This window comes from Oryctolagus cuniculus, chromosome 13, assembly GCF_051225735.1.
Source record: "Oryctolagus cuniculus isolate XC-2025 breed Fujian yellow rabbit chromosome 13, ASM5122573v1, whole genome shotgun sequence".
Lineage (NCBI taxonomy): Eukaryota > Metazoa > Chordata > Mammalia > Lagomorpha > Leporidae > Oryctolagus > Oryctolagus cuniculus.
Window position 1 is genome coordinate 28,833,648 of NC_142879.1, and position 15,341 is coordinate 28,848,988.

A 15,341-nucleotide genomic window follows, 5' to 3' on the forward strand; every position below is an offset into this window, starting at 1 on the left:
AAGACCTTTCCCTCTGTAACTCTGCCTTTAAAATAAATCAAATATATCTTTACCAAAAAAAAAAAAAAAAAAAGCTTTACTAAAATGACGTTCACTTTGAAGTACTTTGAATTACTGCAAAGAGTCTCAGTATTTAACATGATAATGTACAGACTTCAAAGTGCTGTGCAGTCTTATTACAGTTGAATCAATCTACAAATGAGAAAAAATAATGTAAACCATGTACCAAACATGAAAAAATGGGATAAGACTCATTGTCCCATGGAGACCAGCATCTTCTGAGGGCATCTGTATTGTGTTTCTGACACGTGCTGTGCACTATGCGTTTCTCTATTGGACCATACCTGAGAAGATATTAATTTTTTTTTTTTTTTGACAGGCAGAGTTAGACAGTGAGAGAGAGACAGAGAGAAAGGTCTTCCTTCCGTTGGTTCACCCCCCAAATGGCCACTATGGCCGGCGCGCTGCGCCGATCCGAAGCCAGGAGCCAGGTGCTTCCTCCTGGTCTCCCATGCAGGTGAAGGACCCAAGCACTTGGGCCATCCTCCACTGCCTTCCCGGGCCACAGCAGAGAGCTGGACTGGAAGAGGAGCAACCGGGACAGAATCCAGCGCCCTAACCGGGCTTAGAACCCTGGGTGCCAGCGCTGCATGTGGAGGATTAGCCTAGTGAGCTGTGGCGCAGCCATATATTAACTTTTTTAAGAGGAAAGGTTTATTGTCTGGTGGGGGAAGCCTGATGGGCTGGGGGAGAGGGCAAGAGAGTAAGAGAGAGAGGAGGGTTGAGAAAGATCGAGAGAGAGAGCACGTGTGCAGGAAGCTGATCTTGTTATACCTTTGTGAGGAGGAGTAGGAATAGTGAATCCCCATAGGGTGGGGGTGGAGCTGACACCTGTGGTTGGGCCATCTGGTCACCTGGCTAGTAGCAATGGTGGTGAGAGCCTAGGAGGGTGTTCAGGGCATAGATCATGCCACAGACATGACTGCACCATTTTACTAACATCCCCCTTTTTGTTTTTATGAAGGTGTTATATGGGATTATTTCAGCCCCAAAAGTCCAGGAGGGGTAGAAGAATGATTATCTGTCTTTAGAGCTACTTCCTGTGGACCCGGGGCGATGTCTCAAGCCACAATCTCCTGGGTGGGGAGCCAAGTATATCCCTGTAGCAGCATTTGGTTGATCGCCTGGTTAGTGAAGGCTTCGGTTCATTGTTATCACCTCCTGTAAATACTTAAACAGGCGGTAGTATAAAAGGCAGGGTGAAACAGCAGCCAATGGTCCTAAGAGTGGCCTTAACCAAGTAATGAGAGATTTCACAGAGAAGAGAAAACGGGGGAGGGGTCCTCTGGACCCTAGTGAAGACTGTCTGATGGATGTGGTTTCACCTGGCCTGATTGGTTAACATAATAACAACACTGTTAAGGCCAGTCTGTTCCACAGCACCACGCCTGTTAGTGAGGTGATATGGCTTTGGAGACCTCAGATGGCATTAGCTGAGGGCTCGATGGACCTCAGGACCTCCTCTTGTAACTGCTGGAGTTGTTTTGGAGTTGGTTGGTAGAGATAATATTGTGGCCCAAAGCTGTTCCTGAGATCACTACCGAGGAGAGAGAGGCTGCGAAGCTGATCCCAGCCAAGACTGGGAGAAAGGCCACTCGTCTCTTGTAGGTAGAGGGGTTTTCTGTTGAAAAATTCTGAACAATCATACAACGTTAAGTTGGGGAGAGGACCATCAATACACATAGGTTGGGAGTAGAGCCACTGATGTAAGAGTAGAGGCTATGATTACAAAAGAATGAGGCCCCAAGTGGGCTGGACAGAGTCTAGAACAAAGGACAGAGTCATTATTAAAGGACTTAAGAAAGGTGCTGTCTAGCTACAAATAAGTTTTCTGATTGAGAGGCCAACAGAAACTGCCAGAAGGGGCCTGATAATAATCAGGGGAGCTTTAAGACCTTGCCAGTTATGAGGCCAGACCTAGCTAGCTCTTCACATGGGAAACATCCTTAGGGAGGAAGGCACCCTGTTGACTTCCATTACCTAGTTGGCCTGGGAGGAGAGCTGGCCAGGTAAAGGCAGGTGGCATCTCTAACTGGAAATTTACAGTTTTGTCTGCAGTGTTGCTAACCCTCCGTAGCCGTCCCCTTGACAGCAATGGTTACTTTGGAAGCTGGGCTGAGTCAAGGGCTTTTTAGCATAGAGCCAACAAGATCTGTGGCTCCAACCTGAAGTCCTTTGACTCCAGGGCAGTTTCATTTCCAGTGATCCAACTCTCGGCTGGCAGAGCTGCCAGGGCTCTTCATAAGCTGACTTCTGCTGAAGCCCTGTCTTTCCTGCTGGGTCTCCCTGATGGCAGATCCCCGTATAGAGCAACCATTAATAGGCTGCCACCTATCTTCACGTCGCTTCTGATGCCTCGCTTTCTCTTCCTCCTGGTTTTTGTTAAAGCAAACTGGAGGAAACCTTTAAGAGGATGCAAATCAAGGGGGTGTTCAAGTCCTATCTCTAATCTTTGGTGGCCTAAACCAGACCTCTATAGTCACAGGCGTGTCTTGACAGTGGTTTTTCTGTGAGGTAAACAATGCCCATGAGGAAGGCTATGTTCTCACTTTAACGTCAAACATGATGACCATCTTACATATAAAATTTGAAGTCATTAGTAAAACTTTCTTTCCTTTCATTTGGTTTGAAAAGGGAGGGTTTGCCTGTTTACTGTACCCATGACAAAGTAAATCTAGCTGTGAAGTCATAATTTAAGCTCTCATTCTGGCAATGCTATTACTACAGAAAAATGTTAGCCATCCCTTTTATAAGATCTAAAGATCAAATTGTACATCCTGGAGAGTCTTTCAGTAGAGTCAGTTTCCCATGTTGAACAGAATAGAGAAATGTGGGAACAGGTCAGGCTTCCCAGATCACTTACTGACAATAACAATATCAAAACTTAGCAAGCAATTTAACTATTTTTTAAAAGATTTATTTATTTATTTGGAAGTCAGAGTTACACAGAGAGAGGAGAAGCAGAGAGAGAGAGAGAGAGGTCTTCCATCCGATGGTTCACTCCCAAATTGGCTGAAATGGCAGGAACTTGAAGCCAGGAGCTTCTGGGTCTCCCACGTGGGTGCAGGGGCCCAAGGACTTGGGCCATCTTCTTACTGCTTTCCCAGGCCATAGCAGAGAGCTGGATCAGAAGTGGAACAGCTGGATCTCAAACCGGCGCCCATATGGGATGCTGTGCTTGAGGCCAGGGTGTTAACCCACTGCACCACAGCGCCGGCCCTGCAATTTAACTATTAATGACTTATGAAAACATTTACAACATTTACCAGAAGGCCCAATGCCTCCATAAATTTCAAGACAAGAACACATGTATTTGGAAAATCTCTTAAGTAGAGAAGATAATTTTTACACATACATGGTAATTAATCAGAAGCCTCCAAATGGAGATGTTTTATTCTGAAAGAGGGAGGGAGAGGGTGAAGGAGGGAGTAGAGAGGACGAAACCTGTTGAGATAATTTACTAAGTATCTCATCATAGGCAAAGGCACAGCTAAAATTCAGAAATGCATTCATAAAGATGAAGGGACACCAACCACACGCTGTACCACACCTGGCACTCAGAAAGTTAAGCCCTAGAGGCAGGTGTTTGGCCCGGTTGTTAATGCGCCAGTCAGGATGCCCACACCCCGTATCACAGTGCCTGGGTTTGCAACAGTGCAGACCCTGGGTACGGGGTATGGTTCCTGCCATCCACATAGGAGTCCTGGATTGACTGCCCAGGTCCTGGCGCAGGCCCAATCCCAGCCCAGCAGCTGTAAGAATTGGGGAAGTAAACCAATGGGTGATGACAGCTCTCTGCCTGCCTGCCTCTCAGTAAATAAATAAATAATTTAAAACCAAAAAAAAAGCTTCACTCTGAAAACAACCAGACAGCTGCAGAGCAGAAGTACAGCACGAATCACACTTTTCAGCCTGATTTCTAGATGCCTCTTCAGTAAAATGATCCTCTAAAGAATATAATTAAGATCAGTAGGTGTCATTTTTTTTTAAGATTTATTTATTTATTTATTTGAAAGGCAGAGTTACAGAGAGAGAGAAGGAGAGGCAGAGAGAGAGGTCTTCCATGCGCTGGTTCACTCTCCAATTGGCCACAATGCCCAGAGCTGTGCTGATCTGAAGCCAGGAGCTTCTTCTAGTCTTCCACGTGGATACAGGGGTCCAAGGACTTGGGCCATCTTCTACTGCTTTCCCAGGCCATAGCAGGGAGCTGGATTGGAAGTGGAGCAGCTGGAACTCAAACAGGCACCCATATGGGATGCTGGCACTGTAGGTGGTGGCTTTACCCACTATGCCATAGCACTGGCCCCGGCAGGTGTCATTTCATTATTTTGGAGCTTTCTTTCATTTCACATCAGTCACATTCCCCCCCACTAATCACATAACTATGTAATATTCCATAATAAACTCCTTACCTTTGATTAAAGTAATTTATAGTCTTTTAAGAATGTACCGACGATTCAAAAGGTACAATCCACCCAGAATGCTACAACAATTCACAGATTTAAACACGGGCCGTCTAAAAGTTGCATTTTTCAAATGTTAATTTGGAGATTTCTGTCTTTAAAAATGTGTATCTTCATTAGCTAAAGCTCATTTTACAAAACGTATGATGAAAATGAATCTGCCTAATAGGTCCCAGGATGTCCTGGGCAGGAGCAAATGCTAACTGCCTCCTGGAGCCCTGAGACCTAACTGCTGGCTTCAACTGTCAGCTGCTGAACAGACTAACTAGCCCAGCCTTCACAACCCTGCTCAGGCGGCCCTCCCTCACTACGGTTAATACAGCTCCGCTGTGGGACACATCAGCCACCCAGATAAATCCGCAGCCTGTCTTCTAAATGGATGTCGCTTCTCTGACCCACAGCAGGGCGCACTGATGGCAAAAGTCACCTTTCCAACAAGTGGGCCCACTTCCAGGATCTACTTCCAAACGTAGGACTCACACACATCCTTGGACCCACTGTAGAGACCACAGACTCACACCATGGAGATGCAAGGAGGAGGGAAGGGACACAAATGACCATGGGGGCGGGGTGGGGGGTGGACCTACTACCACCATAAGGGACATCACAAGCAAAGCAGGAGGAACAATCTCTAAAACAAACGTTGGATTTGAATTAGGAAATCCATGAGTAAACCCATTATTCAAATTTTAAATACTGAGCCAAAGAGATACTCTCTTCCATTTGTTTTAGTGTTTTTTGGGACACACTTTAAAAAAAAAAACAATTGTCTCGCATCTGCTACTCATCAGTTCCTGAAACCTTTCTTGAGCACCTACTGTGCACCCGGGGCTGAGAGCAAGATCACAAAATACGTCCCTTTAAGAATTCACAGCTTTCAGTGAACAAGCAACAGTGAACACATTGTGATGTAAAGGATCTAAGGTGCCACGGAAGAGAGACGGCAACAGTGAACAGTGAACGATCCCTGATAATAAAAAGGCAATGCCATAAAACATTTACAAAGACATAAAAGTCACACCAGACATAAGAATGAGTAGGGATGATGTGAGCAGATGCAAATGAGTTCAGTGGAAAAGGAACAGTAAGAGCATCGGAGCAGCAAGGCTTCAATGTTCGGAGAAGGACGGCAGGGAGCCAGGGAAGGCTTCAGGGAGAGGGAGGACGCTTAGGAAGTCAGGTGGGATTGTGAATGCCCTGCTGGGAAGTGTGCACTTAGCTACAAGCAATCGGGTAAGTTTTTATATGAAATGCTTTAGACCTAAGGGAGAATATAATAAACATAGCTGTTCTTCCACCCAACCTGAGAAAGGAAACAGGAGCACATCCCATCCTCACCCCTCTGACCCCTGTCATTACTGTTCAGACATCTGTCATTTCCTGTACCTCTGCAAGGTGTATGTGGAGCAAGACAGATTTCATGGAGAATGAAAGCATCAGACGTGTCGCAGAGGACAGACTGGTCCCAGCAATGGGACGGGGATAGCAGAGACATGTGGTGCCACCACATGCGTCTTTACTGAAGGACTGGCGAAATGAAGAGGGAAGAGACGGCCTTGACCTCCCAGCGGCTGCCTGGGTCAAGCAGCAGGTGGGTCTGCAAGACCAACAGCAGAAGCCAAGTCACACTTGTTGCTGGAGGGACATGGAGGAGCGGATGGGTGGTCACCTGGCAGGCAGGGGAACCCTGACACAAAGCACACAGAGGCAAATGCCAAGAGCAAAGTGTCAGGAGGCCCTGACTCGAGGGGGAGAAGGGGAAGGCTGCCCAGAGAAAGTGGCTGTTTAAGGTGGGCATGGGGGGATGGCTTTGGTAGGCCACAAAGAGCACCAGAATGCCTGGGCAAGGAAACAACCTGGCCACAGGTGGGAAATCACCAGGTCTGTTCAGGAAACACCTGTAGCTTGGCAGAATCCTGGGGAGTAGGGGGTCGTGAATCCCAAGAGGCCCAGTGGACGTGCTCTGTGGAGAACCTGAAATATCAAACTGAAGTATAGATGTAATTCATGGCAAAGGCACTTTCAGGATCATCAAGTCTGCCTTAATCCCTTTTAGCTCCGAACTGAAATAAATGGCAAGGGGGGGGGGGTGCATCAACAGCAGCACTCTGCTTATTACTATTCCAAAAGTAGAACAGGCTATCTTGGTTATGGGTAGGCTGGCAAATCTGCCTTGACACGGTGTCATGGAGACGGACTGTTGTTCACTGCACAAAATCTACCAACTTACAGCACCTTACACCATGCTTTTAAAGTACTAAGGGATTCTGCCTTTTCTTCTTTAACGTACAAAAGAAAATAATGTGTTTCAAGGCAATTAAGCATCTTCTAATCAGTATATCTCAATCTACAAAAACAAGGTAGTTTTAGATCTTAACCTTCAAACGTTCCCACTCCCTAACCCTTCTGTGACATTAACTCTCCCTTGACCTGCAAGGTCTCCTAGGCTTGGAAATGAGAGGGGGAAACTGCTATATTTTTAAAGTATCCAAGTAAAGCATTCACAGCGTTCACAGCCACAGTACCAATAACTTCAGAGAGCAGCTTAAAGAAGTGATTTGTATCCTCAATTAATATGTATAATAAACAGCACTGATAACTGTTTAATTTTTTACATTACACATAGTCATTAACAAAACATGATTTTCCCAAGGCATAATAATTACTTACTAGAGAACAAATAATAAATTCCAAACCAGGCTGGGCTTTCAAAGCTCAGGTCAGCATTTGAGAAATGCATTCATTCACTGATTTCATAGGCTTTTTTAATAAAATCAACTCCAATTCATTTTCTTCAAAATGGCGATAATAACAGCACCGTCACCACTATTGCTGCCCAAATTCTGCACAGCAGATTCTGAACCGAGCGAAATCATGTCCCAGAGAAGTTCAAAACTTAGTAGCGATGAGGAGGAAAATAAGTGTAATATAAGGGGCTGGTGCTATGGCATAGAAGGTTAAGCCACTGCCTGGGGCACCAGTATCCCATATAGGAACTGGTTCGAGTCCTGGCTGCTCCACTTCCAATCCAGCTCCATAATAATGCTCCTGGGCAAGCAGAAGACAGCCCAAGTCCTTGGACCCCTGCACACACGAGAGACCTGGAAGAAGCTCCTGGCTCCAGATCAGCTCAGCTCCAGCTGTTGTGGCCATTTGGGAAGTGAATCAGTAGATGGAGGATCTAATTCTGCCGTTCAAATAAATAAGTAAGTCTTTAAAAAACAAAAGTGAGGCCGGCGCCGTGGTTCACTAGGCTAATTCTCCACCTTGTGGCGCCGGCACACCGGGTTCTAGTCCCAGTCAGGGTGCCGGATTCTGTCCCGGTTGCCCCACTTCCAGGCCAGCTCTCTGCTGTGGCCAGGGAGTGCAGTGGAGGATGGCCCAAGTGCTTGGGCCCTGCACCCCATGGGAGACCAGGAGAAGTACCTGGCTCCTGCCGCGGCGGCCATTGGAGGGTGAACCAACGGCAAAGGAAGACCTTTCTCTCTGTCTCTCTCTCACTGTCCACTCTGCCTGTCAAAAAAAAAAAAAAAAAGTGTACTATGAACCAATCCATGTAGGGGTAAATTCAAAGTGCTATAGGACTAAAAAGAAAGGAACACCCACCTGGTAGGAGGGAAGAGTAGCAGAGAAGGATAAGCTTTAGCAGAACACGTAGGGGCTAAGCAGACGGTGGTGGCAGGGTGTCACTCTGAGTAGGAGGAAGGTAACAGACAAGAGAGGCCTTCACCACCACCAAGTCTTGGGGCACTAGCACAGAAAGAAAGACCAACTGATGGGAATGGGGAGGTAATCAGGGGGTAAAGAAGCCTTATCAAAAAGGAAATAAGACACAAAAGACTTTAAATAATGTAGAAAACAGATCTGCTTTTAACTTGCGTTTTTGTTTTTTGTTTTTTTTTTTTTTTGTTTTTTTTTTTTGACAGGCAGAGTGGACAGTGAGAGAGAGAGAGACAGAGAGAAAGGTCTTCCTTTGCCGTTGGTTCACCCTCCAATGGCCGCCGCTGCAGCCGGCGCACCGCGCTGATCCGATGGCAGGAGCCAGGAGCCAGGTGCTTTTCCTGGTCTCCCATGGGGTGCAGGGCCCAAGCACCTGGGCCATCCTCCACTGCACTCCCTGGTCATAGCAGAGAGCTGGCCTGGAAGAGGGGCAACCGGGACAGAATCCGGCGCCCCAACCGGGACTAGAACGCGGTGTGCCGGCGCCACAAGGTGGAGGATTAGCCTATTGAGCCACGGCGCCGGCCTTAACTTGCGTTTTAAACAGCTCTTTATTGCAGCACTGCAGGAGTAGATGAGGAATATATGAAAGACAGCCTTGAACGCTCTTGGACCAATCCCAAGAGGCAGTGGTGGTGGAGGGAAGGGAGCAAGTTACAAATATTTAGGAGACTCAAAGGACCGAATCACTTGATGGGATTCATTAATGGGCTTTGGAAAAAGGGGCCAGGGAGAAGGGTGCTAAGAAATGACGGGGAGGGGCAAGCGCTGTGGCGTAGCAGGTAAAGCCACTGCCTGCAGTGCCAGCATCCCATATGGGCGCCGGTTCAAGTCCTGGCTGCTCCACTTCCGATCCAGCTCTCTGTTGTGGCCTGGGAAAGCAGAAGATGGCCCAAGTCCTTAGGCCCCTGCACCCACGTGGGAGACCTGGAAGAAGCTCCTGGCTCCTGGCTTCAGACTGACACAGCTCTGGGCATTACAGCCAATTGGGGAGTGAACCAGCAGATAGAAGACTTACTTTCTCTCTCTCTGTCTCTGTCTCTGTCTCGTGTGTGTGTGTGTGTGCCTCTACCTCTCTGTAACTCTGCCTTTCAAGCACAATAAATAAATCTTAAAAAAAAAAAAGAAGAAGAAGAAGAAATGATAGGGAGTGGTGTGCTAAGAAATGATGTAAAAAGAACTCCAAGTGCCTGGCATGAGCAACTACCTCAATAGATGGCAATGTCACCAAGATAGGAAATAGAGCAACAGCAAGTTTTGTGGCAAGAAACTGGAGAGTTCAGTTTGGGAGCGGTAAGATTGGGCACCCACATCAGATACTCAGACAAACATCAGCACCAGATAAATCCTAGGATCTGGATTAGAGATAACTGCCAAGCAAATTCACTAAAAAGGAAGCATCAAATTCATTCTCTGAATGGGCCTGGCTAAGGAAACATAGCTATTCAGAGCTCTTAGCAGCCAAGAACAGAATCACTCAAACCAGTGCAGTGTAAAGGTGAAGTGACCACCACACCACACTGGCCAAAAAGGGAGGGGGAACCAAAACTAGATTTCTCAGCTCGGTGGTTCTCAAAAACGCAGGTGGTCAGGAACCAGGAGCATCAGTATCACCTGGGAGCTCCTTGGAACTGAAAATTCTCAAGTCCACCCCAAAGCTACTGGGCCAGACACTGGGTTGGGCATGGGGAGCAGCATCCTGTGTTCCAGCAAACCCTCTGGGTGACTGATACCAGACTTTGCCATCTCCAACCTTAGTTAATGCCCCAATTACTTGAGAGAAATGGAGTGTGAAAGAGGAGTGAGAAAGAACCACCTCAGGAGACAGATTTCCAAACACGGCGAGAAGAACCCTAGCACACTTTGCACAAGGTAATAACTAGGCATTTCACTCATTTTCAAAACTGAGGGATTTTTCCCTGTGAGCTCAAAACTCGTAAAGTGAAACAGATCAAGTCAGTGGCCCAGAGAGACCTGCCCTCCAGTTTTGGAGCACAGTTCAACAGGGAAATCTCCAATGCTACAAATGCAGACAGGATATTCTATCAGAGGATGCTACACCACCCATGGAGCCCCTTCTCATTTTCTCCTCCCTGTTGACCAACATCAAGCATTTATGGGATGGCTGGATAGGGTTACAGGATCTCTGGATATTTAATAAGCCTCTGGGCCAAGCTAACTGACCAGGCTCAGGAGGAAACTCCTGACCCAGGCCTAATTCAGCCCCCTGAGGATCAAAGCGAAATCACCCACACAGCGAATCCTACAGGTCAGATTGATCTAAGAACTACTGTGGTCTGTTTCTTTCAACAGCAAGGACCACAAAGCAAATCAAACAAAAGCTTGATGGGAAAGGGAATGTCAAGGAATACAGAACTAACAGGAAAAAAAAGGGGAGGGGGGACAAAGCAGATACGCCATTTATATAATCCAACTTGGACCCACAACTACCCTTATCACACAAAAGGTACTTAGTCACTATTACTTTTTATCTTAAGTCCTTCATTCACAAACATTGCATCATATCCTTTAATTCAGAATTATAAATAATTCTGAGGTTATCTATTTTCATAATCAGTGTGTTTGCAATGTATGGTGAAGGTATCACAGGGTCTGGGCAAAACAGACTGCCTTGCCTCCTCCTGCAAAAATCTCAGAGCTTCATTTTCCCTAGACTTTCTGCCCCCTGACTTTTCAAAGAAGGAACCCTAAAGGCTGGCATGCAATCCTGCCCTGAGACTTAACCAGTTCTTTGCTGAAGCAATGCGTTCTGTACTATACACCTGTCTGTCCTCCTGCTGTTTGGTGAGTTGTCCCTTTCTTCTAAGGTTCCCTTCCCCTGGGAGGTTGATCAATGAGTTAATGTTTGTCAAATACTTTAGGCTCCTTGATGAAAGGCAACATAAAACTCCAAGTGACCTATGGCTGGCATTACACCAGAGGTGTTGCAGTTGACTTTATATTTGGGCTTCAAAGGAAATCAAGGCTACAAGAACAATTCCTTGTGAAGATATGGAAGCTTTTTCCTGTACTCTTGTTAAGGCAGGCAGTTATTCTAGGGTTCCTTAACTAGTTGGATTTCAACATCAGAAATGCAAGTGTCTTTATGTAACCCCCCGGACCCTTGTCATAGTAAGGAGTATACAGGCAGAAGGAGCCTTGCTCTGGGCCCTCTTCTCTCAGTGGATTTCCCTCTCCAGACTTTTACTGTCAGGTCCTGGAGCTCTCAACCTCCTCCTGCAAAGGCCACAGGGCAGCTGCCAGCCACCATGCTTGCTTTGAGCCAACACACTTTTTTCAAAAAAGTCAGAGACAAAGCTTTATGTGTATGTTGGCACACATGTGAATTCAGGCAGCCGGAAAAAAAAAAATCACACACAAAGAGCACATTCATGGCCACATACAACCCCTGGAACGTACAAACATCCCTCCCTGACCTGTTCTGTGCAAAGTGCTATGTTCCACAGCATCACATTGACTGCTTTGTAAATACCCTGGCAAGCTAGGTACTTCTGGCTCCGCACTGCGAGTGAAGAAACTGAAAACTCAGGAAGTCTAGGAAATCTGTGCAACATCACACAGCTGAAAAATGGCAGGGCTGAATTCAAGCCTAGATATATCTCCAACTCCCAAACCTGGAGCCCTGCCCCAGCACAGGGCCAGCCAGGCAAAGCTGCAAAACTCGCCACACACACACCCTTCAGACCACTCCATACCCTCTGTAGAATGCAGGTGGGGCAAGAGAAATTACATCAATTTAAATCGGGAAGGGTAGATCAAAACGCTTATTTTAGACATTAACTTTAGCCTCCTCCCTACCAAGGCTTTTGTGTTTGTTTTCCTTCACTCCTTAATTAGCTAATTAAGCATTTCATCTTATCTCTTGCCCCTGCCTTATCTCTAACAATATGCATAGCACTGTTCTGAGATTTAGAATTATTTTTTAAGACACACAACACTTGGAAACTAAGTAATATAGTTCAAATGCAAGAATTTGATCAAATTCTTATTCAAAAGGGACAGGAACATGGAACCCAGGTGGACTATGATGTGTAACGAAAGGAGTGACATCTTCATTCCTGGAGCAAATATAAACCCCTAAGAAGTAGGAAAAGTACTGGGAAAAAGCCTCAGAGTTTTCATTGCTGACCCTCCGTTCAGGGCAAAAAGACTTCTGAAAACTCTGATTTTTCTCTCAATTCTATATGGTTCTTCCAAAGCAGGATAGCTTACTAGTTGTTTCTATGGCCGCTGTCCGGGTGATGCAGTAGGCACAAACGTGAATGACCAGCATTCATCATTATGTGTTTAAGCAATGGTGGAAACAGGGCAGGTTCCTGGAAATTAGCAGGAAAAGGGTTCTCTGCTGCCCTCTCTCTCATTCAGGCCCTACCCCTTCAGAAAAAGTGTCAAGGAGCTTTCCTTGAGATGTGTAAGAGATGCCAGTACTCATCCTACTGTGACATACTGGCCTGAGGTCATCAAACACTGGACACGCCTACTGCCCCAGCGGGGACTCAGCCACTATGAATAATACTAAAACAGCACTTCAGCCCGGTGGAGAGGCACCCTTGAAACACAAGCCACCTCCCAAGTGCTACTGCACTACAAGGAACCTTGCTAGGCAGGATTTGTTCCTTGGTCATTGGGCTCCAACGATCTAACACCTAAAGGATGCTCAGTTTTCATAAAGTTTCAGAGAAAGGAAGAGTAATTCCTTTAGCACAACCGTGCTGACACAGCAACAGCAGCCTTGAAATGCAAAGGACACCCTAAGGAACTTAGTGCCACACACGGGAACCAGTTCTGCTGTCATGCCTTGCCATTCACATGAGGCAAAAGGCATGGGGCCATCAGGCTCCTGCTCCTTAAAGCTGTCACTTCTAGGACAGGCTTTAACTCCAGCACCAGGTGATCAGGTAGCTCCCACCCTGGGATCTGGTGTGGTTACCTTTCGCTGGCAACTCGGCTCTTTCAAAAGGAATCGATACCATTTTTAGGAACCCAGGCACGAGTCAATTAGCGCTCATTAAAACTTAAAGGATGGAACCACAGCGGCTTGTGGTAAAAACAGCATCAGGCATGGGGGTGTGTCCAAAGAGGGAGACTACTGGGTAAAGTGCTGCTAGTTTCATGGCTGGTATTGGGGGTCGAGGTGGGGGAGAATGTGCTCCCAGTCCCACGGCACCAACCTGGCCAGAAATTCCCCTCCAGCCCACAGGTGATCTTCCTGTTCTTCCAGCACTGACGGTGCACACCTTGTCTCCTCCACCTGGAATGCACTCTCCTCCCAACGACTCCCCCGGGTGAGCACCACCTCCCCCGGTAAGCCCAGCGCGCACACGCACACCCTGCAGGACCCGGGTCTACACACTGCACTCCAACTCCTGATCAGAAGCCGCATTTATCCCTATTCCTAGCAGAGGAGCAGCTCAATACCCAAGTTTGCTGAATGAATGAGCACACTAATCCATTTCAAGAAACCGAAACACTGGTGGGAACTGTAACCCTACAAGCAGCCGCAGCCTCGCAGCGCGCCTGTAACAGCCAGTCCCTCCACAGCCCGAGTCGAAACCCTACAATCTCCCTAAATTGTAGGTGCGGATGGGGGCGGGGGCGAGAGGACCTGCAAGGGGAGGCAGGGACCGCGCTACCTCACTGCTCCCTCTCCAAGAAAAGGTGGAGGCGCCACTTACAAAACCCAGCTGGGGGGAGAGGGGCTTCTTCACACTCAGAACTTTCAAATAAGTTTCAGGTGGAGACCTGGGCCGAAATGCTGTGGCCACGGGTTTTCCTTAAGAGCCAGCCCGACCGCCCGAGAAGCAGCCACGGCGCCCGGGAGTTGGGTGGCACGGCCGAGGCCTAGTAGGAGGGCACAAACCAACTCTCCTCTCCCCGCCGGGACCACGTCCCAGAGGAGGGGGCCGCGGGGAAGTCGGGCGCCGCATCCCCTCCCCCCGGGGTGACCGCGGCGTCGCTCCCCTCTCCCCTGCCCCCACGGTCCGGCTCGTCCCGGCTGCCCTTTCCCGGCCCTCTCCAGTTCCCAAAACGCAGACGGGAATGAGGAGGTGGCAGTGCGGGTGCGGGTTGACCCCCAACCTCCCAGACAGCTGTGTGCCCACCCCGTCCAGCCCGCTCCCCAGAAGAGCTGTGCACTTCACGGCCCGCAGCTCCCACCGCGCAATAAAACCCCCGCGGCCCAGTCACCGCGCGCCCCGCTCCTGCCAGGCGTCCCGGGCCGCCAGCCGGCGTTGCCAGCGCCTGCTCCACGCATCTGCAGGGCGCCCCCAGCGCGGGGCGGCCCCAACCTGGGGCCCGCCTCGGACCCGACTTACCTGCTTACATGGCCCCGCGGCGGCCCGCAGACCCGCGCCCACGGTTGCCTCCCCGGCGCCGGAGCCCCGATTCCCCCACGGAATTGATTCCAGTGGCGGGCAGAGGAGGCGGAGGGAAGCAGTCGCAGGAGGCGAAAGGGGAGGGAGGTTTCCGCTGCGCTCCCGGCGCGAGAGTCGGCGCGGGGGCGCAGCCGGGAGGGCGGAGAGGAGCCCAACCTGGGCGCGGGGCTGTCCCGCCGGAGGAGCCGGGGCGGGCCGGCGGAGGTGGGAGGGCACCCGGCGTCCGCGGCTCCCCGAGGACCTGAGCCCGGCGCGGCGCGGCAACCTGCCCCCGACACTGCGCCCGCTCGGCGGAGGAAAAGTTGGGCAGAACTTTGAGGGCCGGGAGAGCCAGAGCGGCAGGAAATGCGAGCGGCCGGGAGAGGAGGGAGGAAGGGGCCGTGCGAGTGGGAGGGGACGGAGCAGGCGCCGGCGGCCGCGGCTCCCCCACCCCCGGGCCGGGCTTGGCGGCGCTGGGGGCCGGGAGGCGGGGGCTGCGCGGGGCGCGCGGCCGGGGGCGGGGAGGAATGCAGCGCGCGGGGCGGGGTGTGGGGGGACTTAGAGGATCGCGCGCGCACGCGCGCGGGACCGGGGGGCCCCCGAGACGCGGAGCCCCAGCTCGGGAGCCGGGGGCGCGCTGTCCTGGGGGACGTCACAGCGCTGGAATCCGAGGAATGCCGTGCTGCGGGAGCTCCTTCTGCCGGCCCGGGGGCAGCGGCGCACT

The 15,341-nt window shown here is 49.5% G+C and overlaps 1 protein-coding gene across 1 annotated transcript in view; it reads right to left on the reverse strand.

Annotated features, from left to right (window-relative positions):
• The window catches only part of PTPN14 (protein tyrosine phosphatase non-receptor type 14), a 193,136-nt gene extending 178,061 nt beyond the window's left edge, over positions 1–15,075 (reverse strand). Inside the window, exon 1 of the mRNA XM_002717512.6 lies at positions 14,579–15,075. The gene's annotated coding sequence lies outside the window, so the exon portion shown is untranslated. The remainder of the gene's footprint in view (positions 1–14,578) is intronic.
• Between the last annotated feature and the right edge of the window lie 266 nt (positions 15,076–15,341).